General features: G+C 41.5%; 1 protein-coding gene across 3 annotated transcripts in view; it reads right to left on the bottom strand.

Moving 5' to 3' along the window:
- The window catches only part of LOC117337491 (carbonic anhydrase 2-like), a 60,229-nt gene that overhangs the window by 21,569 nt on the left and 11,901 nt on the right, over window positions 1-26,759 (bottom strand). Inside the window, exon 1 of one of the 3 annotated variants that reach the window (XM_033898495.1) lies at window positions 8,099-8,390. The exons of 1 other annotated variant lie outside the window; for it this stretch is intronic. The gene's annotated coding sequence lies outside the window, so the exon portion shown is untranslated. Of the gene's footprint in view, window positions 1-4,919; window positions 5,389-8,098; window positions 8,391-26,759 lie in introns of those variants that run through there. One more of the 3 variants, XM_033898493.1, reaches the window with a different exon arrangement.

Raw genomic sequence — 26,759 nt, 5'->3', positions numbered from 1 at the left:
AGCAATGCTGCATACACATGTAGCTCTAGAGGTGCCCGACCCTTGGTGTACATCTTATGACCTTGGACGTAAAAAAGCGATACGAAAAAAAAACAAAAAAAGAAAAAAAAAACATCATGAAATGTCAGACTCCATATCTAATATGAGGCGTTTTAATGTGATGGAACGTTTGTGACCCTAGAGGAGCCAAACCATCATCGTACACTGTCGACCTTAGCTGTCAAACATCTATCAAACCCTGACTTCACTAGTGATTCATCAGCTTCCGCCTTTCTCCCTCAAATAACACCTGTATCACCGTTCTAATTTTCCGTAAAAAAACAACAACAACCTTTAAGCCGAAAATGTGATCGAGGTTGTTTTTTAATTGCACTAAATATGTATTTGAGGTCAATTGATACCTATACTTTTTGTAATGGTGGCAGCAAATATTGTGTATTCCTACTTATGCAATCGGAACCCCTCGTCATTTTCGCCGAAACTACGTTCGCAGACGGAGGCGAGGTGTTCCGATTGCCTACTTATGAACATAGGATGTGACGTCATATTGCCGAACCACTGTCCAGCCACACGATAGTAAGAAAATTGGTGTGTCCCTAAGGTCATGGTCAGAAAAGTATGACCAGTATTAAGGGCATATGGCAATCGTCATTTTTAAAACATAGACAAATCCATACGCTGATAACCCTACACAGCTCGTACATTTATGAAGTGAAAAAAATAAACTTCATCCTGACAATTCGATTGCTGAAATGTCTGGATGAAATATTATCAAATGTTATATTCAGGACAGCCTTAGAACTATAAAAGAAATATTAACGTGATTATAAAAGAGTACAATGTACCTCCGTGTTGATCAATGTCTCCCAGAGTGCATTGCGGTTACCCTTCATATCACTCTGAGAGGAATTGCGTGTTGATGAGACAGGAAAGGAAGACAAATCGCCCCGCATGTGCATTCGCACGTCCATGCCATCATCATACCGCCTGACAGGCTCCAACAAATACTAATTAGCACAAGTGTACGCGTGCCATGAGAAATATGATTCGTGATCCCAGGAAAACCACTTTCCGCTGTGTATCTGTGACTAGTTATGTCTGATTGAAGACGTTTCCTTGGCATAGAGATAAGTCACGTTTGAATAGAATCTTATACGATACCAAGGCCAACCTATCTCTGACCATGAATTTTGACAACAACAGCGTGAAGCAATCGATAGTGTATTTCCGGTCCTCGGCCAGATATTATATATCGTCATTAAAGTATAATTTGGCGTTAGGCACTGTACGTGTAACCTGTAAAATGCTTTGCTTCTGTTTTAAATCGCGACATACCATTTAAAATATCTTCCAATGAGTGCTGATATCAGATCAGAATTCACTTTTGTGGCATTTCAGTTAACCCCTTAACATTAATTAAGCAAAGAAAGTAATAAATGTGTCATATTAACAAACGATTTTAAATCTCTAAGGTTTCCAAAGTAATTATATATATATATCTCCTGACTCGACATTTGTAATGACAAAACTGAAATTGACATTTAGTTGATAGGTTGATAGATTATTTGACACTAATGTGCACTAAATGCAGCATGTTGCGAGGGGCCCAGTTAAACAAATACAAGGAAGTCTTGGTTGTTTTGTTATTTTGCACTTAGCCTAAACAAGGCCTGATTAATACTAGCACTTTATTATTTGAATGATAAACTGGCGACCAGACATATATGTGATGACCATCACCATTCTCATCATTAAAATGACAAACTCCAGATTGGTCAAAGAGTCCAGGTGATGGACAACTTAATCGGGTCCATCTATATAAACATCATGATAATAAATCGTATGGTCAGTTTCCTAGGAAAGTTCCTCAATGTTGATGGACATCGACGCAATTTCAAGGTCTACATTATCCCCACAGCTCGTTATTGTGAGGGAGGTGGATTTCGCGGAGAAGTACACACCTCCGTAAATAATAGTGATGTCACTGCTGTCAACAAACCTAATGGAACAATGTCATGGAGACAAATATAAGTATACTATTTCACCGTCAAAATAATTACATGCACTTCTCGTTTTACAATGTAAAGATGTCTCTGTCAGCCTGGGGGCAATGGGAACACCCCGCAAATTCCCGAGCTTACCGGAAACTCCCGAAACCGGGAATGAAATATATTGATACTTAATTGTAAAAACATCATTTTTTATTACATATATTAAGAAGCTTTGTTTTCTGGTGGTCTGACATTAATATAGGTGTTATATTGATTGTATTCATTTGATTCTGCAGATTAGTTCAATTTAATTCATATCATAATCTATTAACTTTTAGTTACATCAGATCTCAAGTTCTGTGATAAACCTTTATTTTTTACAACAATTACGAGATCTATGCCTATCAATTTTACTTGTCAGAATTGAAGAGAATTGGCGATGTTACTATGAGAAGAGTATCCGGAGGAACGTCCTTAAACGTCCAGTCAACTTGATGACTGACCAAAACCTTATCCACAAAGCCCAGTCACCTTGATACTGACGAATACCTCATCCACAAAGCCCAGTCACCTTGGTGACAGACGAATACCTTATCCACAAAGCCCAGTCACCTTGGTGACAGACGAATACCTTATCCACAACGCCCGGTCACCTTGGTGACTGACGAATACCTTATCCACAAAGCCCAGTCACCTTGGTTACAGACGAATACCTCATCCACAAAGCCCAGTCACCTTGGTGACAGACGAATACCTTCTCCACAACGCCCAATCACCTTGGTGACTGACGAATACCTTATCCACAAAGCCCAGTCACCTTGGTTACAGACAAATACCTCATCCACAAAGCCCAGTCACCTTGGTGACAGACGAATACCTTATCCACAAAGCCCAGTCACCTTGGTTACAGACGAATACCTCATCCACAAAGCCCAGTCACCTTGATACTGACGAATACCTCATCCACAACGCCCGGTCACCTTGGTGACTGACGAATACCTTATCCACAAAGCCCAGTCACCTTGGTTACAGACGAATACCTCATCCACAAAGCCCAGTCACCTTGGTGACAGACGAATACCTTATCCACAAAGCCCAGTCACCTTGGTGACAGACGAATACCTTCTCCACAACGCCCAATCACCTTGGTGACTGACGAATACCTTATCCACAAAGCCCAGTCACCTTGGTTACAGACAAATACCTCATCCACAAAGCCCAGTCACCTTGGTGACAGACGAATACCTTATCCACAAAGCCCAGTCACCTTGGTTACAGACGAATACCTCATCCACAAAGCCCAGTCACCTTGATACTGACGAATACCTCATCCACAAAGCCCAGTCACCTTGGTGACAGACGAATACCTTATCCACAAAGCCCAGTCACCTTGGTGACAGACGAATACCTTATCCACAAAGCCCGGTCACCTTGGTGACTGACGAATACCTCATCCACAAAGCCCAGTCACCTTGGTGACAGACGTATACCTTATCCACAAAGCCCAGTCACCTTGGTGACAGACGAATACCTTATCCACAAAGCCCGGTCACCTTGGTGACTGACGAATACCTCATCCACAAAGCCCAGTCACCTTGGTGACAGACGTATACCTTATCCACAAAGCCCAGTCACCTTGGTGACAGACGAATACCTTATCCACAACGCCCAGTCACCTTGGTGACAGACGAATACCTTATCCACAAAGCCCAGTCACCTTGGTGACAGACGAATACCTTATCCACAAAGCCCAGTCACCTTGGTGACAGACGAATACCTTATCCACAAAGCCCAGTCACCTTGGTTACAGACGAATACCTCATCCACAAAGCCCAGTCACCTTGATACTGACGAATACCTTATCCACAAAGCCCAGTCACCTTGGTGACAGACGAATACCTTATCCACAAAGCCCGGTCACCTTGGTGACTGACGAATACCTCATCCACAAAGCCCAGTCACCTTGGTGACAGACGAATACCTTATCCACAACGCCCGGTCACCTTGGTGACTGACGAATACCTCATCCACAAAGCCCAGTCACCTTGGTGACAGACGTATACCTTATCCACAAAGCCCAGTCACCTTGGTGACAGACGAATACCTTATCCACAACGCCCGGTCACCTTGGTGACTGACGAATACCTTATCCACAAAGCCCAGTCACCTTGGTGACAGACGAATACCTTATCCACAAAGCCCAGTCACCTTGGTGACTGACGAATACCTTATCCACAAAGCCCAGTCACCTTGGTGACAGACGAATACCTTATTTAAACTTTTATCTATTTCCCTTACGATAATATACCTTGTGTGCCAGATAAGCAGTGAAAAAATGAAAAAGATGGCTGACTCTCATTCTATACGAATTATTTGTTGTTTAATTTTCAGTGTTATATTTAATGTAGAACACTTTACAAAGATCGAGCGTCTATTCAGAAATGATAGGTGTCATTGTACATAACAAGCAAAATCATGAATACACTACATTGCCTACATAATAAGAAACTCCACGTCATAACTCCTCTCTAATATCACTACCCGACTGATGACGTCAAACTCTATTGTTGTCAGACATCATAAAAACGCGAGCTATATCTATTTTAGTAACATTGGCTACATTTTTTTAGAATCGTAAAGTATAGGCTGTGTACGGCCGAGGCTATTTATATGACTGTAGGAGTCAACTTTGCCATATATTACCTAAACCACGTGTTTGTATGCATGTGTATTTCACCGCGAGTGGAGCATGACCAAAGCTGAGAAGTCACTTAACACATACCGCTTTACTTATATCAATATACGTCATAAAGTCATTCATACATTTGAAAGCATTAGCTTTTTAAATCGTTGGGAAAACGTTGAGATCTTTCAGATATCTGCAAGTCTAAATATAAGTATAAGGTACATCTATTAGTCTATACTCACTCTCGGAAGCGGCATCTTCCTCCTCTAGGTTTCTCGATTCCTATTCATGAATTGACTTTGGTTTGACATTGTAGTAGAGTAGCAAGCTCTTGGAGAGAACACAGATCGATAGTTGTATCTACGTCACGTGCAGCCTCCCAACTCCACGTGTGTGTCAGAGGGGATTAAAACATCGACCCTCTTACTAAGTCAAGCCTTGTCTTCCGATAACGTGACGGATATATAATTATACATGTACTATTTATATAATGAAATTATATTATATTGTAACCGTCCTGGCGTCTGGGGGTGAAACAAGGTTATAATAATTAGTTCCCACGTTCAGGTCAGGTAAACGAATGTACACACAATCCTAACGATTTGACCTCGGCATCCTCAACAATGGCTGGAATTCATTGACAGGGTGAACAGCTGCCAGCTCTATAGCAGTAACCAGAGAACTCGTCCTGTACGTGACCCGAGGAATACCCAAGTACCCATCATGCAAAGGTTTTCCCAGTCAAACATATGACGTATTGGGGGAGAGGGGAGGGAGCTATTCCTGAATGAAAGATGCAGCTTGCACTGCCTACGTCATAATAACACACGGATCGAATTATTTCTGTTTATATCTAGAAGAGTGTAATGGTAGGGAGACACGATGCCTACAACACACACATGCTCGTGTATATGTGCACCCGATATAATAAGCCTATCAACTGATTCAGAGGGACGTGAGAATTATATAATTTGATACCTGTCCAGGTGTGTCGAAAACGCTGATAGAGACATTACGGGATGACATTGTGATGGCTGTGAGGTAAAGTACAGATTAAGGGGTGAGAGAAGAACTTGTGAGGGGTGTGAAAGGTAAAAGTACGGTGAGGAAGGTACAAGTCATGGGGTGGGGGGTACAAGTCATTGATAGGGGGAGATTTGGGTGTGGGAAGGTATTAGTCAATGGGTGTAGAGGTACATGTACAAGCAATGGGGCGGGGAGGTATAAGTCACGGGGTGGAAGAGGTATAAGTCATTGGGTGGGGAGGTATAAGTCATGGAGTAGGGGAGGTATAAGTTATGGGGTGGGGGAGGTATAAGTCATGGGGTGGGGAGGTATAAGTCATGGGGTGGGGGAGGTATATGTATACGTCATGGAGTGGGGGAGGTATACGTCATGGGGTGGGGGAGGTATAAGTTATGGGGTGGGGGAGGTATAAGTCATGGGGCGGGGAGGTATAAGTCATGGGGTGGGGGAGGTGTACGTCATGGGGTGGGGAGGTATATGTCATGGGGTGGGGGAGGTATATGACATGGGGTGGGGGAGGTATACGTCATGGGGTGGGGAGGTATATGTCATGGGGTGGGGGAGGTATAAGTCATGGGGTGGGGGGGAGGGTATACGTCATGGGGTGGGGGAGGTATAAGTCATGGGGTGGGGGAGGTATTTGTCATGGGGTGGGGAGGTATAGGTCATGGGGTGGGGGAGGTATTTGTCATGGGGTGGGGAGGTATAAGTCATGGGGTGGGGGAGGTATACGTCATAGGGTGGGGGAGGTATACGTCATAGGGTGGGGGAGGTATAAGTCATGAGGTGGGGAGGTATAAGTCATGAGGTGGGGAGGTATAAGTCATGGGGTGGGGGAGGTATACGTCATAGGGTGGGGGAGGTATACGTCATGGGGTGGGGGAGGTATAAGTCATGGGGTGGGGAGGTATAAGTCATGGGGTGGGGAGGTATACGTCATGGGGTGGGGGAGGTATACGTCATGGGGTGGGGAGGTATAAGTCATGGGGTGAGGGAGGGTATACGTCATAGGGTGGGGGAGGTATACGTCATAGGGTGGGGGAGGTATAAGTCATGAGGTGGGGAGGTATAAGTCATGGGGTGGGGGAGGTATAAGTCATGGGGTGGGGGAGGTATACGTCATGGGGTGGGGGAGGTATATGTCATGGGGTGGGGGAGGTATACGTCATGGGGTGGGGGAGGTATATGTATACGTCATGGAGTGGGGGAGGTATATGTCATGGGGTGGGGGAGGTATACGTCATGGGGTGGGGGAGGTATACGTCATGAGGTGGGGAGGTATAAATCATGGGGTGGGGGAGATATACGTCATGGGGTGGGGGAGGTATACGTCATAGGGTGAGGGAGGTATAAGTCATGAGGTGGGGAGGTATAAGTCATGGGGTGGGGGTGGTATACGTCATGGGGTGAGGGAGGTATATGTCATGGGGTGAGGGAGGTATAAGTTATAGGGTGGGGGAGGTATAAGTCATGGGGTGGGGGAGGTATAGGTCATTGGGTGGGGGAGGTATAAGTCATGGGGTGGGGGAGGTATAAGTTATAGGGTGGGGGAGGTATAAGTCATGGGGTGGGGGAGGTATAGGTCATGGGGTGGGGGAGGTATAAGTCATGGGGTGGGGGAGGTATACGTCATGGGGTGGGGAAGGTATACGTCATGGGGTGGGGGAGGTATAGGTCATGGGGTGGGGGAGGTATAGGTCATCGGGTGGGGGAGGTATACGTCATGGGGTGGGGGAGGTATACGTCATGGGGTGGGGGAGGTATACGTCATGGGGTGGGGGAGGTATAAGTCATGGGGTGGGGAGGTATAAGTCATGGGGTGGGGGAGGTATAGGTCATGGAGTGGGGGAGGTATAATTCATAGGGTGGGGGAGTATAATTGATGGAATGGAAGAGTCAGAGAGTTGGGGGAGGTACGAGTCCTGGGATAGGGAGGTACAAAACTTTGGGTTGGGGAGATATAATTCATGGAGCTGGGAAGCTACGAGCCACGAGGTGGGGTATAAGTCCTGGGGTGGGGATGTATAATCCCTGGGGTGGGTAAGTTACAAATCAGCGGTGAGGGGTGGGGTAGGGGTAAAGATCATGGGTTGGACGAGATACAAGTCATTTACCTGAAAAAAATCTTTAGAAAATGGTATATGATTTCGTACAGTATTATCTTCCCTGCAGTAAGTGTAAGTGATGGACTGGGGAGGTGTCAGTCGTGATAATTATCTGGCGATGGAAGATATTTTAGTAGTTTGGTAAATGGTCCATGGATAGGGAAGGAACAACCGCGATAAACAACTACGACTACAGTAAATTGAACACTTGAAGGGAATATCCTGGTATTCCCTAGGTAGTCGACCATTCATTACAAGACCAGGAACAGCCCCTACCAACTTATACATACCTTATGTATGGAAGTATTCCGTTCCCCGCCGGATGCTGTATTTCAACCTCTGTAAATGTATACAACCCCTAGGAAAGTCACGATATCGATCCTAGCTCGCTCTCTCTTCTCACTGGTTAAAATCTTAAATTGTCTATTTTTTAAACTTTTCACACTTCAATTTCTGAAGTCACTCCTGTTATCGAACACATCCGTCACTTGAAATCTATGTAACAGTGATATTGACAGTTATTTTGCATTTTAAACCCAGCGTGAAGTCATGAGTGACCTTTTTCTCACCGGATCTTTCCGCTGACACACCACAAACTGTTCGGGAGTTAGGGTATGGAATCCTTGACCTTGGTCATCCCAGGGTCGGGTCAGCCTCCCAGCCTCTGGGGAATCCTCGCAATGGACTCGACTCTTTTATCTTATCAATATATAAACAAAGAGCCGTTAGTCGATAGATAAGTGTGCAGGACCCGATGATCCAGATACCAGTAGTTCTATATGTATACGTGTACAGCTTATGGTCATTATATGTGTGTTAATCATTTCAATGAAGAATCTGTGCATTATATGTCTTTTCACGTTTTATTTACATAGCAGTACAGACCCGATCTGTTATACTGAAGTTAGTCAGAAGTTTAACATTTTAAAATTTTCGGTTTAGTCTATAGCAATGTATAGAGAGTCCATTGTCACTTTTGTAGGTGCGGCGATTATAATCACTGAGATCCGTGTTCTTTTTCATATTCCTGGTCTATTTAATGACCCAATTTCACATTAGTATTGGTATTCGTTATAACCAGAAACGGCAATATTTAAACAAGGTTTCATGCCTGGTCATAAATGTACACACATCTCCACGGTTCACTAGAATGATTGGAACATGTGTTTTCTCGTTAAGGTCGGGCTACATGTATATACGCGTCAACAACAATATACTTACAACACATCACATTCCCGTATAGAAGTGGCTTGTTTTGTTTTCTAGGTTCAACGTCCTCGCCAGGGGTCATTTGAGGACGGATGCCATATGAGGTCGGGTGACTTATGAGGACGGGTGACTTATGAAGACGGATGTCTTAATAGGACGGCTTATTTTGAGGACGGTGACTTATGAGGGCAAGTGACTTCTGAAAACGGATATCATAATAGGACGGGTGTCTTGTGAGGCCAGGAGAGCCAGGACGGGTGTCATATTATGACGCATGTCATAATAGGACGGTGTATTTTGAGGACAGTGACTTGTGAGGGCAGGTGACTTCTGAAAACGGATGTCTTATCAGGACGAATGTCTTATGAGGACGAGTGACTTACTAGGAAGAATGTCTTATGAGGACGGGGGACTTATTAGAAGGAATGTCTTATGAGGACGGGTGTATTATGGGGTCGATGACTTATCAAGACAGGTGACTTATAAGGACGGGTGTCATAGAAGAATGGATGTCATAAATGAGGACGGGTGATAAATCGTGACGGGTGCTCAATAGGATTTAAAATGACCGATGACTTATCAGGTCGGGTGTCATATGTGGACGGGTGTCTTATCAGGACGGGTGTTTTATGAGGACGTGCGTCTTATGAGGACGGGTGTTTTATTTGGAAAGGTGTCTTATGAGGACGGGTGTCTTATGTGGACGGGTGTCATATGAGGACGGGTGTCTTATGAGGACGGGTGTCTTATGTGGCCGGGTGTCTTATGTGCAAAGGTGTCTTATGAGGATGGGTGACTTATGCGGACGGGTGTCTTATGTGGACGGGTGTCATATGAGGACGGATGTCTTATCAGGACGGGTGTCCTATGAGGACGGGTGTCTTATGAGGACGGGTGTCTTATGTGGACGTGTGTCTTATTTATAAAGGTATCTTATGAGGATGGGTGACTTATGCGGACGGGTGTCTTATGTGGACGGGTGTCTTATGTGGACGGGTGTATTATGTGGACGGGTGTCATATGAGGATGGGTGTCTTATGAGGACGGGTGTCATATGAGGACGGGTGTCTTATGTGGCCGGGTGTCTTATGTGGACGGGTGTCTTATGAGGACGGGCGTCTTATGTGGACGGGTGTCATATGAGGACGGGCGTCTTATGTGGACGGGTGTCTTATGAGGACGGATGTCTTATGAGGACGGATGTCTTATGAGGACGGGTGTATTATGTGGACGGGTGTCATATGAGGACGGGCGTCTTATGTGGACGGGTGTCTTATGTGGACGTGCGTCTTATGTGGACGGGTGTCTTATGAGGACGGTTGTCTTATGAGGACGGGTTTCTTATGAGGAAAGGTGTCTTATGAGGACGTGTGTCTTATGAGGACGGGTGTCTTATGAGGACGGGTGTCCTATGAGGACGGGTGTCATATGAGGACGGGTGTCTTATTTATAAAGGTGTCTTATGAGGACGGAGGTCTTATGAGGACGGATGTCCTATGAGGACGGGTGACTTATGCGGACGGGTGTCTTATGTGGATGGGTGTCTTATGAGGATGGGTGTCTTATGAGGATGGGTGTCTTATGAGGACAGGTGGCTTATGAGGACGGGTGGCTTATGAGGACGGTTATCATATGAGGACAGGTGTCTTATCAGGACGGGTGTCTTATGTGGATAGGTGTCTTATGTGGACGGGTGTCATATGAGGACAGGTGGCTTATGAGGACGGATGTCTTATGAGGACAGGTGGCTTATGAGGATGGGTGTCTTATGAGGATGGGTGTCTTATGAGGACAGGTGGCTTATGAGGACGGATGGCTTATGAGGACGGTTATCATATGAGGACGGGTGTCTTATCAGGACGGGTGTCTTATGTGGATGGGTGTCTTATGTGGATGGGTGTCATACGAGGACGGGTGTCTTATGTGGACGGGTGTCTTATGTGGATGGGTGTCATACGAGGACGGGTGTCTTATGTGGACGGGTGTCATACGAGGACGGGTGTCTTATGTGGACGGGTGTCTTATGAGGACGGGTGTCTTATGTGGACGGGTGTCTTATCAGGATGGACGTCCAGGGAGAAACTAACAGTCAGGGTCAATTTGTGATTTAGGACGACATCTTTAGGAGAGAAAAAGACACAGGGGAGAGGAGTAGCTAAACAGGAAAAGAAAATATAGAAATTCGTGGCGTTGAACCATGAAGCCGACCAACGTTAGTCTCCGAAATGAACTTTTAGACACTCTCCAATGCTCCCTAAACCAAAAAATACCGGGGACTTCAAAATTAAATGTCACGAGATGCATTGAATATCCCAATTTTTTCCTCCATAGCAACGTATCTCGTAACCAACTATTTGACGTGATTCCAATCGACATGTCGGATTCAAGATTGCGGAACGCATGCAAATCTGTCTAATCGAAGGACAAATCTTCAATTCATCATTCTTCATTAAACACAGGAACAGAACCACATCCCGAAATTGGATTAAATTGTTCGAGCTGCATTGTTTCACCATGAGTGAAGAGTACAGCGTTTCTAACTCAACACACAGTGTCAGTGTATATGACCGTTCGAGATGACTTAGAATAGTAACAGTTTGATAGGGATGGGATTACTTAGACTAATAGTTTGATACTGTGGGATTCAAATTGAGACAGAACTTGATCGTGTTATTACTATCTATGGCCAAACATAACCGGATCTCGGGAGTAAAGTGTGTAACTTTACTATCCATTAAGTGTCGACAACAAATTATAATTACCCTCTTTTTCTGTGATGTCTAGAAATATATACGTGTAGGTAGTCTTCAATTACAATATCAATTTAGCTCTCGGCAATTTGGAAATTAAATGCATGTCTGTTTATACATTGGTGTAAAAAGTGTGTCTTTGTATCTAATGTATATCTGATGTCTGAACGAAAAATCATACAATTTGAACTTCAGTCTTTCCAATAACGAGTTTGATACAATGCACAAGCGACAGACACAGTAACCATATATGTATAAATATATATAAATGGTGGGTTGGGAATGTTGCCAAGCCACTTTGGTATAGGACAAGAAAGTGTCTATCTCCTGCGGTTTCGATATTGATATTTTAACACAGAATCATATAATAAGGTATAAAGAGACATTAAAAAGGTTAAAATGACATCAGTGATTACGTCAGTAGAAGGTGTTCTGCTCATCCAACAATAAGAGAAATCACAATGGTGAAAAAACCGTGATAACAAAGAGAGTAAACGACTTAAACGTATGTGGCTTTTTACATCTGTGGGGCTTCCAATATAAACATCGCTCCAGTATATATTGCCTACCTACTACGGCTGTGAACGGTGTCCTGGGAACTAAAGTACAATGAGTTAAGAAGTATTGTTTAAGATAGTGGGGATACCTGGATTAAAACGCGAGTTTATGGATCTCATTTAAGTATATATATGTGTAAACATTGGAGCAATAAAATAAATCAGGGAGTAAAACTAAGCATTAAGGACTACCAGATATATACACTTTTACTAGTTTTATAAACTTCTGCAATACCAGAGCTCTAAGCACTCGATTACAGTCATCATAATGTTACCGACGATTACGTGGGTAATCAAAAGTTAAGATAATATTGATTACCAGTTAAATACATCATTCCGCAATCGCCGCTAATTGACTGTCTGGAACCAAGCGAGTTCTTGTCGTACTATCAGCTGTATAGGACCGTTCTCGCCGATTTACACATCAAAACGGTAGGTAATGGTGTTCACATGTTATCAGGATTCTAGTCAATAACATTTTCTTTAAAAAGTTAAATTCGCTTTCTAAATCCAAAGCAGTAATGGGTGTCAATTAAAGACGGTGTCTACTGGGTCTGCTGAATGAATAGCCCGCTTGTCAATAGCAATGATGCAGACTGTCAAGGGCGAGGTACGCCCAACACAATGGAGACTCTCAATGGCGAGGTACAGTAACACACAAGGAGACTCTCAAGGGCGAGGTACAATAACAAATATGGAGACTCTCAAGGGCGAGATAAAAACACAAACATGGAGACTCTCAAGGGCGAGGTACAGTCACAAATATGGAGACTCTCAAGGGCGAGGTACAGTAACAAGCATGGAGACTCTCAAGGGCGAGGTTCAGTAACAAACATGGAGACTCTCAAGGGCGAAGTACAGTAACAAACAAGGAGACTCTCAAGGGCGAGGTTCAGTATAACAAACATGGAGACTCTCAAGGGCGAGGTTCAGTAACATATATGGAGACTCTCAGGGGCGAGATAAAAACACAAACATGGAGACTCTCAAGGGCGAGGTACAGTCACAAATATGGAGATTCTCAAGGGCGAGGTACAGTAACAAACATGGAGACTCTCAAGGGCGAAGTACAGTAACAAACATGGAGACTCTCAAGGGCGAGGTACAGTCACAAATATGGAGATTCTCAAGGGCGAGGTTCAGTCACAAACATGGAGACTCTCAAGGGCGAGGTACACCCAACACCATGGATACTCTCAAGGCGAGGTACAGTAACAAACAAGGAGACTCTCAAGGGCGAGGTACAATCACAAACATGGAGACTCTCAAGGGCGAGGTACAATCACAAACATAGAGACTCTCAAGGGCGAGGTACAGTCACAAAAATGGAGACTCTCAAGGGCGAGGTTCAGTCACAAACATGGAGACTCTCAAGGGCGAGGTACAGTCACAAATATGGAGATTCTCAAGGGCGAGGTTCAGTCACAAACATGGAGACTCTCAAGGGCGAGGTACACCCAACACCATGGATACTCTCAAGGCGAGGTACAGTAACAAACAAGGAGACTCTCAAGGGCGAGGTTCAGTAACATATATGGAGACTCTCAAGGGCGAGGTACAATCACAAACATGGAGACTCTCAAGGGCGAGGTACAATCACAAACATAGAGACTCTCAAGGGCGAGGTACAGTCACAAACATGGAGACTCTCAAGGGCGAGGTTCAGTCACAAACATGGAGACTCTCAAGGGCGAGGTACAGTCACAAATATGGAGACTCTCAAGGGCGAGGTACAGTAACAAGCATGGAGATTCTCAAGGGCGAGGTTCAGTAACAAACATGGAGACTCTCAAGGGCGAAGTACAGTAACAAACAAGGAGACTCTCAAGGGCGAGGTTCAGTATAACAAACATGGAGACTCTCAAGGGCGAGGTTCAGTATAACAAACAAGGAGACTCTCAAGGGCGAGGTACAGTCACAAACATGGAGACTCTCAAGGGCGAGGTACACCCAACACCATGGAGACTCTCAAGGCGAGGTACAGTAACAAATATGGAGACTTCTCAAGGGCGAGGTACAATCACAAACATGGAGACTCTCAAGGGCGAGGTACAGTAACAAACAAGGAGACTCTCAAGGGCGAGGTACAATCACAAACATAGAGACTCTCAAGGGCGAGGTACAGTCACAAACATGGAGACTCTCAAGGGCGAGGTTCAGTCACAAACATGGAGACTCTCAAGGGCGAGGTACAGTCACAAATATGGAGACTCTCAAGGGCGAGGTACAGTAACAAGCATGGAGATTCTCAAGGGCGAGGTTCAGTAACAAACATGGAGACTCTCAAGGGCGAAGTACAGTAACAAACAAGGAGACTCTCAAGGGCGAGGTTCAGTATAACAAACATGGAGACTCTCAAGGGCGAGGTTCAGTATAACAAACAAGGAGACTCTCAAGGGCGAGGTACAGTCACAAACATGGAGACTCTCAAGGGCGAGGTACACCCAACACCATGGAGACTCTCAAGGCGAGGTACAGTAACAAACAAGGAGACTCTCAAGGGCGAGGTACAATCACAAACATGGAGACTCTCAAGGGCGAGGTACAGTAACAAACAAGGAGACTCTCAAGGGCGAGGTACAATCACAAACATAGAGACTCTCAAGGGCGAGGTACAGTCACAAACATGGAGACTCTCAAGGACGAGGTACAATAACAAACATGGATACTCTCAAAGGCGAGGTACAGTAACAAACAAGGAGACTCTCAAGGGCGAGGTACAGTATAACAATCATGGAGACTCTCAAGGCGAGGTACAGTAACAAACATGGAGACTCTCAAGGGCGAGGTACAGTAACAAACAAGGGGACTCTCAAGGCGAGGTACAGTAACAAACATGGAGACTCTCAAGGGCGAGGTACAGTAACAAACAAGGAGACTCTCAAGGGCGAGGTACAGTAACAAACAAGGAGACTCTCAAGGGCGAGGTACAGTATAACATACATGGAGACTCTCAAGGGCGAGGTACAGTATAACAAACAAGGAGACTCTCAAGGGCGAGGTACAGTAACAAGCAAGGAGACTCTCAAGGACGAGGTACAGTAACAAACAAGGAGACTCTCAAGGGCGAGGTACAGTAACAAACAAGGAGACTCTCAAGGGCGAGGTACAGTATAACAAACATGGAGACTCTCAAGGGCGAGGTACAGTATAACAAACATGGAGACTCTCAAGGGCGAGGTACAATAAAAAACATGGAGACTTTCAGGGGCGAGGTACAGTCACAAATATGGAGACTTCTCAAGGGCGAGGTACAGTCACAAACATGGAGACTCTCAAGGGCGAGGTACAGTCACAAACATGGAGACTCTCAGGGGCGAGGTACAGTCACAAACATGGAGACTCTCAAGGGCGAGGTACAGTCACAAACAAGGAGACTCTCAAGGGCGAGGTACAGTCACAAACATGGAGACTCTCAAGGGCGAGGTACAGTCACAAACATGGAGACTCTCAAGGGCGAGGTACAATCACGAAGCTGGCGACTCTCAAGGGCGAGGTTCAGTCACAAACATGGAAACGCTCAAGGTTCCCAAAACCATGGCAACGTACTTACTTTGAATGTCCAGTGGAAGACCGACTGGACATAAACAAATGTTTCAAAAAAATGTTGGATCTACGATCTTAAGCAGCAAGTTGGTGTATATATTATACATTTTAATGTCCCGCCATCTTTGGAAAAACGATAGTATATTGTTTGGCCCTAAATGACCCTAGTTGTCTATGGGCCGTAAAACATAAACAAACAAACAAACAAACAAATCTTTGGAATCCAAGTGTTTCATTCTCTGTGTACCTTGCCTATTCAGAAGAGAACGAACTATATCAGGAGAAAAACTTTGGATTAAGAAGATTGTTTCCTGCTGTAGATTTCGTCTTATCATTAGTGTAAGTGAAACAAAGACAACGTTTCAGTTTATTTCGTGTATGTTCTAAATTTCAGACGTAACAGCTAGAACACAAATAAATTCACGGGAATGACGTCACTTCCGTAACTTTATCGTCATTAATACCCGACTGTAATGAGAATAACAAAGATATGGTCAGCGATCGTTTGGTTCTACAAAGACAAAAATTGTCTGTATATAATATGTCTGTGGATCTAATGAGTGGTTATTCAAAGTGATAATCTCCGATCAATATCTATCACGTTGCCTAGCGACCGTTCCTGTGCGTGATGACCTACAATGTACATATAACAATAACACCTCTCTCGGACTTCTGTCTGTGTGACTCTGTCTGTGTGATTCTGTCCGTGTAATTCTGTCCGTATGACTCTGTCCGTATGATTCTGTCCGTGTGATTCTGTCCGTGTGACTCTGTCCGTGTGATTCTGTCCGTGTAATTCTGTCCGTGTAACTCTGTCCGTATGATTCTCTCCGTATGATTCTGTCCGTGTAATTCTGTCCGTGTAACTCTGTCCGTATGATTCTCTCCGTATGATTCTGCCCGTGTGATTCTGTCCGTGTGACTCTGTCCGTATGATTCTGTCCGTATGACTCTGTCCGTATGATTCTCTCCGTATGATTCTGCCCGTGTGATTCTGTCCGTGTAACTCTGTCCGTATGATTCTGTCCGTATGACTTTGTCCGTGTGGTTCTGTCCGTGTGGTTCTGTCCGTATGATTCTGTCCGTGTGACTCTGTCCATGTGACTCTGTCCGTGTGACTCTGTCCGTGTGGTTCTGTCCGTATGATTCTGTCCGTGTGACTCTGTCCATGTGACTCTGTCCGTGTGATTCTATCCGTGTGGTTCTGTCCGTATGATTCTGTCCGTATGACTTTGTCCGTGTGATTCTGTCCGTATGATTCTGTCCGTGTGGTTCTGTCCGTGTACATACAGATCTCATGAATTTATACCAGCAAAGAGATTTATAAGTTTGGTTTGTTTTAAAAATCATTCAAAAACGCTTAATTGAATATAAATACATGTATATATTACTATGAAAATTTGCCGAGATACGGAAACGGATTCGTATTGGCATTGGATGTAGCGAGGATGTGATGCATGGCCGTTTGAGGATATCATGAGGACATACTGTATATCACGGGGAAATTGTTATGAACAGTAACTACAGTAAAACACAATGTTTCCGTCAGATACCGGGCGTTACAGGTATATTATGTTGATAAAGAAGCGATTTTGCGATTTTGCGTCATCTAATTAAAAATGTCATTTCAATATCAATCAATTTAGCGCTTCCATCCTTCCTCAATTTTACTTTTCCTTTCAAAGAAAATTTGAGTTTGATTTTACCCGTTATCTCATCCTTAATACTAGTTCTCCGATTTGCTAGTGAACTTGACTGAAAGCTTTATCAGAGATGCTTAACCTTTACAAAGACCCGCTGCCATAATTATGACATTTCACAAGCGTAAGGTTAATGACAACTGCTTGGATGTGACATTACGTTGTCATCAAACAACAAACACGCGATATATACACAGACAGTGGTATATATATAGACCTGATCACAAACTTACGTCACGTTGTAGGGCAGTAAGTGCGACACAACCATCACACCAGGCAACACTAATGCTTAACGCAAAACGGGGGCTTTTTCACATAACACAATAAAACTGCATGCCTATATCAATTATCTATTATGATTTTCTATTTGATTACTACTTATGATCACAATTTCTTATGCTTTCGACTTGTTTTTGGGAGTAAAAAAAATTGTTGGATCGCCAAATGTATTTCTAAATCCGTAGTGCTAAATTTTGTGTCTACAATGGTTTTGGTCAATACTACCATATTTTAACAAGACTATTTAAAAGAGATTGAAAAATTGAAAAACAACAGAGAATACCGACATTCAAACGAAACCGTAATTCTCACTTAATATCGACAAAACGAGGGTGAAATATAACTAACAAAGAATACAGACATAGTAAGGGAACCGAAATCTAACTCAATATCGACAAAACGAGGGTGAAATATAACTAACAAAGAATACAGACATAGTAAGGGAACCGAAATTAAACTCAATATCGACACAACGAGGGTGAAATATAACTAACAAAGAATACAGACATAGTAAGGGAACCGAAATCAAACTCAATATCGACAAAACGAGGGTGAAATATAACTAACAAAGAATACAGACATAGTAAGGGGACCGAAATTAAACTCAATATCGACAAAACGAGGGTGAAATATAACTAACAAAGAATACAGACATAGTAAGGGGACCGAAATTAAACTCAATATCGACAAAACGAGGGTGAAATATAACTAACAAAGAATACAGACATAGTAAGGGAACCGAAATTAAACTCAATATCGACAAAACGAGGGTGAAATATAACTAACAAAGAATACAGACATAGTAAGGGAACCGAAATCAAACTCAATATCGACAAAACGAGGGTGAAATATAACTAACAAAGAATACAGACATAGTAAGGGAACCGAAATCAAACTCAATATCGACAAAACGAGGGTGAAATATAACTAACAAAGAATACAGACATAGTAAGGGAACCGAAATCTAACTCAATATCGACAAAACGAGCGCAACATGCGCTTAACGATGTATGTAGTCATTACATAGCAATGATATAACACCAGACTTATTACATTGGAATTTCTTTGGTGTCTAAATGATTCCGGATTGGTGTTACGTATAGAATGATATTTTATACACCTGGAAATATTATCAAATGCCTCTTTCTATAGAAAATCCACATTGCTGTTATTTAATGTAATGTGTGTAGTACATCTCCGTGTAACAATGAAACTCTTCTCGTTAATGGAATTTACATGCATAACATTAATTTCATTTCAATTTAAGAAACATCACTGCCGGACATGTACATCTAGTCATTTAGGCGACCTCGCCGCCAGTTACATGTATCTTTTTTTTCTGCCCAAGCAGCATTGCTCGCCAACGGCAACTTCTTACTCGGTATATTTCCAAAATTGTGCAACATCTCAATTCTAATTATATGGAAATGCATTACTTACGATAACATGAGACAAAAATTCAAACTTAAAGGGTGCCAGAATTTCTATTTTAGCCCTTTGTAACTTATGATTACCCCGAACCTTATAGATTTGGGTTGTTTCTATAATTGCGTCAGGTTGGTTCAATGTTACATCAAAGTCTTGTATCATTGCTTCAACTTACTTATAAAAACAATTTAAATTTCACCTTTATTTTAAGTGCTGATTTGCAATTCCAAATTCATATAATGTAGCTTTAACGATAGGAAAAAGTGATTGCAACTTGAGATTATACAACATGGAGATGAGGTGCCTTCCCTAGCGTTGAATATGTGCATCATTTGCATGACCTGTCAAAGCACCTCTCGACCTGTAACATCACAGTCGAGGCAGTCGACTGACGTTATTTAAGGAAATGTTCGATTTTGTCTCTAAGATGTTAATTATCGCACGCGTGTGGTAATGTATGTAAATTTGATAAACTGCAGGTCTAAAGAGACATACATTGTATTGCATAATTAAAGGTGTGACCTCATGTTCTTGATAGGTAATGCCATTGTTTATCGTGATCTTTATTTATTTTAACATATTCACTAACCTTACAATAACAGGACGTATTGACGCAATATTATAACTTGTTGTATTTGAAGTATGTCTAGAATTTAGAGTTGAGATTCTATAACGTCCACCAATTAAAGTAAAACCCTCGGCTTCCATAGACAGCACTGAGAAGAACAACTAAGTGATTAAGATTTGAAAAAGAAAGAAAGAACATTTCGATTAGAAAAGTATATTACAGGACTTTATTTGAATTCGATAACGCACCTGGTATGTGATTAAACGTGTACGTATTTGGAATATATCTTTGAATCCTCGGTAATCCTCGGTAATCCTCGGTTACCACGTGTATGTAATGTCTATTTCTTCTGGCACTACATGAACTTTATAGCCCCGGACTTAGAATTCGGGTCAACATGGCGACACTAGAGTTCCTTTAGTTCACAAAACCTCTACACAGTGGAATAATGACAAATTAATTAAATACTGGGATCCGTTATCGGACGATACGTACGTAGCGTGGTACAGCTGGCGTTTATTACTGGTAGATGAGTACAGTATATTGGCAATGCTCTAGCTTTTAGGGCGACAACATAACGTGTGTAAGGACAATGTATCAAACATTATCCCTTCATTTAGGAAAATACGCTGTATTTCTGTTTGTCCATATACATTTTGCCTACTGATATAATTATAAAAATAAAGAATTTTTAACTTTTAATTTATAATTATGTGTAATATGTTGATACTTCTAGACTTCGAGTCTAGTGTGATGCGATGTATGGGTGGATGAGCGGACTTTAAAAATAGTACATGTTACATGTGACACTTAAATAAACTAATTTGAATTTGAATAGTTTGTCTTTCAGTTTATACTAAGATACACCGAGTTTAATTATAAATGTAAGCTCCACCTACAAGGTAACATTGTAAGATGTAAATCTTTTGAACTTATTTAAATGAGTGACCTTGACCCAGATACAGAGTAATCATCTTCGGTCGGTATCATACCTATTATACCTCAATTATAAGAATTATTAGAATTGACCTTGGTCTATGTTTAAGGTTTCCAAGATCAAGTGAATCGTACTGTTATGATACCAGGTTTATGGCTGGCTTGGATGAAAGTCTAGTCTGACTTTATAAACTTTACTCATGTTTAGGGTCATGTGACTCAAATGCATTAATTATTTCAATGTTGGTGTGCATTTAGCCAGCATTATGTTATAATAACTGTTTACCAAGATTGTTTCATTGACTGATAATAGGATGTGAAAAAATTACATCTCTCAAAATAATAACGATCAATATGACCTTGTGAAGATCAATATGACCTTGAATAGTTTCTTGGTGGAATAATGCATTGCTAACTGTTGGAAGTAGTAACTTTTACATATTGAAATGTCACGATGCTGAAATGTGATAAAATCGTCATAGTTCAACGTCTGCGAAATTTCTCGGGTTTATAAAGGCGGAATTGAGAGCTTATGTTAAAAAAAGTTTTCATTAATATTTATTTTAGAAATCACCTGGGAAAGTGATACTAGGTACATTGTACATTACCCCCGTAGTCCCTGTATATAACACAATTGACAGTTACCATAGTACAGACTGCTGGTCCTACATACGATCTAATCATTATAACGAATATATGTTATACCAGGTAAGATATCTTTAAAATAAAGAAGAGTAAAATTGGCCCTACTCACACATATACCGAAGTAACCACGAGATTTGTCATTTTGTGGTTGCGGACCAGTTTGTAGACCATTGTCATTGTCAATTAAAGGTTTTTTCAGTAAACCGCAAACCGCGGCGGATATGAAATACAAGTACAAAATTTCCAAAGTATATACGAGATCAAAGTCCACAAGGAATGTTATACATGCTGATTTATAAGTATCTAATGTATTCAGTGAATTAGATAAATTGAGTTAATGTGCATTTGACGCATTACAATAGCTGTGCAGTGATGACAGGACGTACAGAGTACATACATAACGGATGTGCAACCATCAGTGCGAGTTGACAGGTTGGATGTTCAGGATGATGTCCTTATGACTCATGTTCTGTTTAAATCTACAGAAAACCCTTGAATATCAATGTCCTTTGTGTACAGCTATTGTTTAATGTGTCCTCTGTGTACAGCTATTGTTTGATGTGTCCTCTGTGTACAGCTATTGTTTGATGTGTCCTCTGTGTACAGCTATTGTTTGATGTGTCCTCTGTGTACAGCTATTGTTTGATGTGTCCTCTGTGTGCAGCTATTGTTTGATGTGTCCTCTGTGTACAGCTATTGTTTGATGTGTCCTATGTGTACAGCTATTGTTTGATGTGTCCTATGTGTACAGCTATTGTTTGATGTGTCCTATGTGTACAGCTATTGTTTGATGTGTCCTCTGTGTACAGCTATTGTTTAATGTGTCCTCTGTGTACAGCTATTGTTTAATGTGTCCTATGTGTACAGCTATTGTTTGATGTGTCCTCTGTGTACAGCTATTGTTTAATGTGTCCTATGTGTACAGCTATATTTTGATGTGTCCTATGTGTACAGCTATTGTTTATTGTGTCCTCTGTGTACAGCTATTGTTTGATGTGTCCTATGTGTACAGCTATTGTTTGATGTGTCCTCTGTGTACAGCTATTGTTTGATGTGTCCTCTGTGTACAGCTATTGTTTGATGTGTCCTATGTGTACAGCTATTGTTTGATGTGTCCTTTATGTACAGCTATTGTTTGATGTGTCCTCTGTGTACAGCTATTGTTTGATGTGTCCTATGTGTACAGCTATTGTTTGATGTGTCCTTTGTGTACAGCTATTGTTTAATGTGTCCTATGTGTACAGCGATTGTTTAATGTGTCCTCTGTGTGCAGCTATTGTTTGATGTGTCATCTGTGTACAGCTATTGTTTAATGTGTCCTATGTGTACAGCTATTGTTTAATGTGTCCTCTGTGTACAGCTATTGTTTGATGTGTCCTCTGTGTACAGCTATTGTTTAATGTGTCCTATGTGTACAGCTATTGTTTAATGTGTCATCTGTGTACAGCTATTGTTTGATGTGTCCTCTGTGTACAGCTATTGTTTGATGTGTCCTCTGTGTACAGCTATTGTTTGATATGTCCTCTGTGTGCAGCGATTGTTTAATGTGTCCTCTGTGTACAGCTATTGTTTAATGTGTCCTATGTGCACAGCTATTGTTTAATGTGTCCTATGTGTACAGCTATTGTTTAATGTGTCCTCTGTGTACAGCTATGGTTTAATGTGTCCTCTGTGTGCAGCTATTTTTTGATGTGTCCTCTGTGTACAGCTATTGTTTGATGTGTCCTCTGTGTACAGCTATTGTTTGATGTGTCCTCTGTGTACAGCTATTGTTTGATGTGTCCTCTGTGTACAGCTATAGTTTAATGTGTCCTCTGTGTACAGCTATTGTTTGATGTGTCCTATGTGTACAGCTATTGTTTGATGTGTCCTATGTGTACAGCTATTGTTTAATGTGTCCTCTGTGTACAGCTATTGTTTGATGTGTCCTCTGTGTACAGCTATTGTTTAATGTGTCCTTTGTGTACAGCTATTGTTTGATGTGTCCTCTGTGTACAGCTATTGTTTAATGTGTCCTATATGTACAGCTATTGTTTGATGTGTCCTCTGTGTACAGCTATTGTTTGATGTGTCCTCTGTGTACAGCTATTGTTTGATGTGTCCTCTGTGTACAGCTATTGTTTAATGTGTCTTCTGTGTACAGCTATTGTTTGATGTGTCCTATGTGTACAGCTATTGTTTAATGTGTCCTCTGTGTACAGCTATTGTTTGATGTGTCCTCTGTGTACAGCTATTGTTTGATGTGTCCTCTGTGTACAGCTATTGTTTGATGTGTCCTCTGTGTGCAGCTATTGTTTGATGTGTCCTCTGTGTGCAGCTATTGTTTAATGTGTCCTCTGTGTGCAGCTATTGTTTGATGTGTCCTCTGTGTGCAGCTATTGTTTAATGTGTCCTCTGTGTGCAGCTATTGTTTGATGTGTCCTCTGTGTACAGCTATTGTTTAATGTGTCATCTGTGTACAGCTATTGTTTGATGTGTCCTCTGTGTACAGCTATTGTTTGATGTGTCCTCTGTGTACAGCTATTGTTTAATGTGTCCTCTGTGTGCAGCTATTGTTTGATGTGCCCTCTGTGTACAGCTATGGTTTAATGTGTCCTATGTGTACAACTATTGTTTAATGTGTCATCTGTGTACAGCTATTGTTTGATGTGTCCTCTGTGTGCAGCGATTGTTTATTGTGTTGTACTCTGTATTCATTTTTTTAATAATTGTTGTAATAATCTGTTGTCATTCATCTGCTGTCTGCAACTAATGTGCCCTCCTGTGTTGGAGCATAGATAGTGATAGTTTGTCCTTGTGAGACAATGCTGGTGTACACTGTATTGTTTGTCCCTGTAAGACAATACTGTTGTACACTGTATAGTTTGTCCCTGTAAGACAATACTGTTGTACACTGTATAGTTTGTCCCTGTAAGACAATGCTGTTGTACACTGTATTGTTTGTCCCTGTAAGACAATACTGTTGTACACTGTATAGTTTGTCCCTGTAAGACAATGCTGTTGTACACTGTATTGTTTGTCCCTGTAAGACAATACTGTTGTACACTGTATTGTTTGTCCCTGTAAGACAATGCTGTTGTACACTGTATAGTTTGTCCCTGTAAGACAATACTGTTGTACACTGTATAGTTTGTCCCTGTAAGACAATACTGTTGTACACTGTATTGTTTGTCCCTGTAAGACAATACTGTTGTACACTGTATAGTTTGTCCCTGTAAGACAATACTGTTGTACACTGTATAGTTTGTCCCTGTAAGACAATGCTGTTGTACACTGTATTGTTTGCCCCTGTAAGACAATACTGTTGTACACTGTATAGTTTGTCCCTGTAAGACAATACTGTTGTACACTGTATTGTTTGTCCCTGTAAGACAATACTGTTGTACACTGTATTGTTTGTCCCTGTAAGACAATGCTGTTGTACACTGTATTGTTTGTCCCTGTAAGACAATGCTGTTGTACACTGTATTGTTTGTCCCTGTAAGACAATACTATTTTACACTGTATTGTTTGTCCCTGTAAGACAATACTATTTTACACTGTATTGTTTGTCCCTGTAAGACAATACTGTTTTACACTGTACAGTTTGTCCCTGTAAGACAACACTGTTTTACACTGTATAGTTTGTCCCTGTAAGACAATACTGTTGTACACTGTATAGTTTGTCCTTGTAAGACAATACTGTTTTACACTGTATAGTTTGTCCCTGTAAGACAATGCTATTGTACACTGTATAGTTTGTCCTTGTAAGACAATACTGTTGTACACTGTATTGTTTGTCCCTGTAAGACAATACTGTTTTACACTGTATAGTTTGTCCCTGAAAGACAATACTATTTTATACTGTATTGTTTGTCCCTGTAAGACAATACTGCTGTACACTGTATAGTTTGTCCCTGTAAGACAATGCTGTTTTATACTGTATTGTTTGTCCCTGTAAGACAATGCTGTTGTACACTGTATTGTTTGTCCCTGTAAGACAATGCTGTTTTACACTGTATTGTTTGTCCCTGTAAGACAATGCTGTTGTACACTGTATTGTTTGTCCCTGTAAGACAATGCTGTTGTACACTGTATTGTTTGTCCCTGTAAGACAATACTGTTGTACACTTTATTGTTTGTCCCTGTAAGACAATACTGTTGTACACTGTATAGTTTGTCCCTGTAAGACAATGCTGTTGTACACTGTATTGTTTGTCCCTGTAAGACAATACTGTTGTACACTGTATTGTTTGTCCCTGTAAGACAATACTGTTTTACACTGTATAGTTTGTCCTTGTGAGACAATGCTGTTTTACACTGTTTAGTTTGTCCCTGTAAGACAATGCTGTTGTACACTGTATTGTTTGTCCCTGTAAGACAATACTGTTGTACACTGTATAGTTTGTCCCTGTAAGACAATACTGTTGTACACTGTATTGTTTGTCCCTGTAAGACAATACTGTTGTACACTGTAAAGTTTGTCCCTGTAAGACAATACTGTTGTACACTGTATAGTTTGTCCCTGTAAGACAATACTGTTGTACACTATATTGTTTGTCCTTGTGAGACAATGCTGTTTTACACTGTATAGTTTGTCCCTGTAAGACAATACTGTTGTACACTGTATTGTTTGTCCCTGTAAGACAATAGTGTTTTACACTGTATAGTTTGTCCCTGTAAGACAATGCTGTTGTACACTGTATTGTTTGTCCCTGTAAGACAATACTGTTGTACACTGTATAGTTTGTCCCTGTAAGATAATACTGTTTTACACTGTATAGTTTGTCCCTGTAAGACAATACTGTTGTACACTGTATTGTTTGTCCCTGTAAGACAATACTGTTGTACAATGTATTGTTTTTTCCATGTGGGAGTTTGACGTATATTGATGCTTTGGTATAGTTTACCATTGACAATATTTAATACTTTGTCCTGGTGTATTGACTGTTTGGTACATGTCGTATATGTGGTAAATATGTGTATAGCCTTATATTGATTTTCAGTCTGTCGGATGTTCGATATCTTAGTTGCTGAACAGTGCTGTGTATACACCACTTATTTTCTGATTTATCCTTAGAAACACATGTTCATCCATATCATCGACCTGTCTGTTGTAATGTGAGGAGAAATCGATACCATTTATTTATTTCTTATTAATATCTTGGGACATATTTTTGGCACTCCTCCAGGTTTTAATTCGTGGAAAAAAGACAAGCTGTTTTGTAGATTATCTCTTATAATTAAATATGCTGAATATGTTTTAACATGTCTTACGATATTCATCACAACGTCATTTTTTTTAAATTGAAATCGTATCGTACTGATAGTGCTATATGCTGCCTGTTTGTTAT

Source organism: Pecten maximus, chromosome 11 (genome assembly GCF_902652985.1).
Source record: "Pecten maximus chromosome 11, xPecMax1.1, whole genome shotgun sequence".
NCBI lineage: Eukaryota > Metazoa > Mollusca > Bivalvia > Pectinida > Pectinidae > Pecten > Pecten maximus.
The sequence above is the reverse complement of the archived record's forward strand: the minus strand, read 5'-3'. Positions and strand labels throughout refer to the sequence as shown.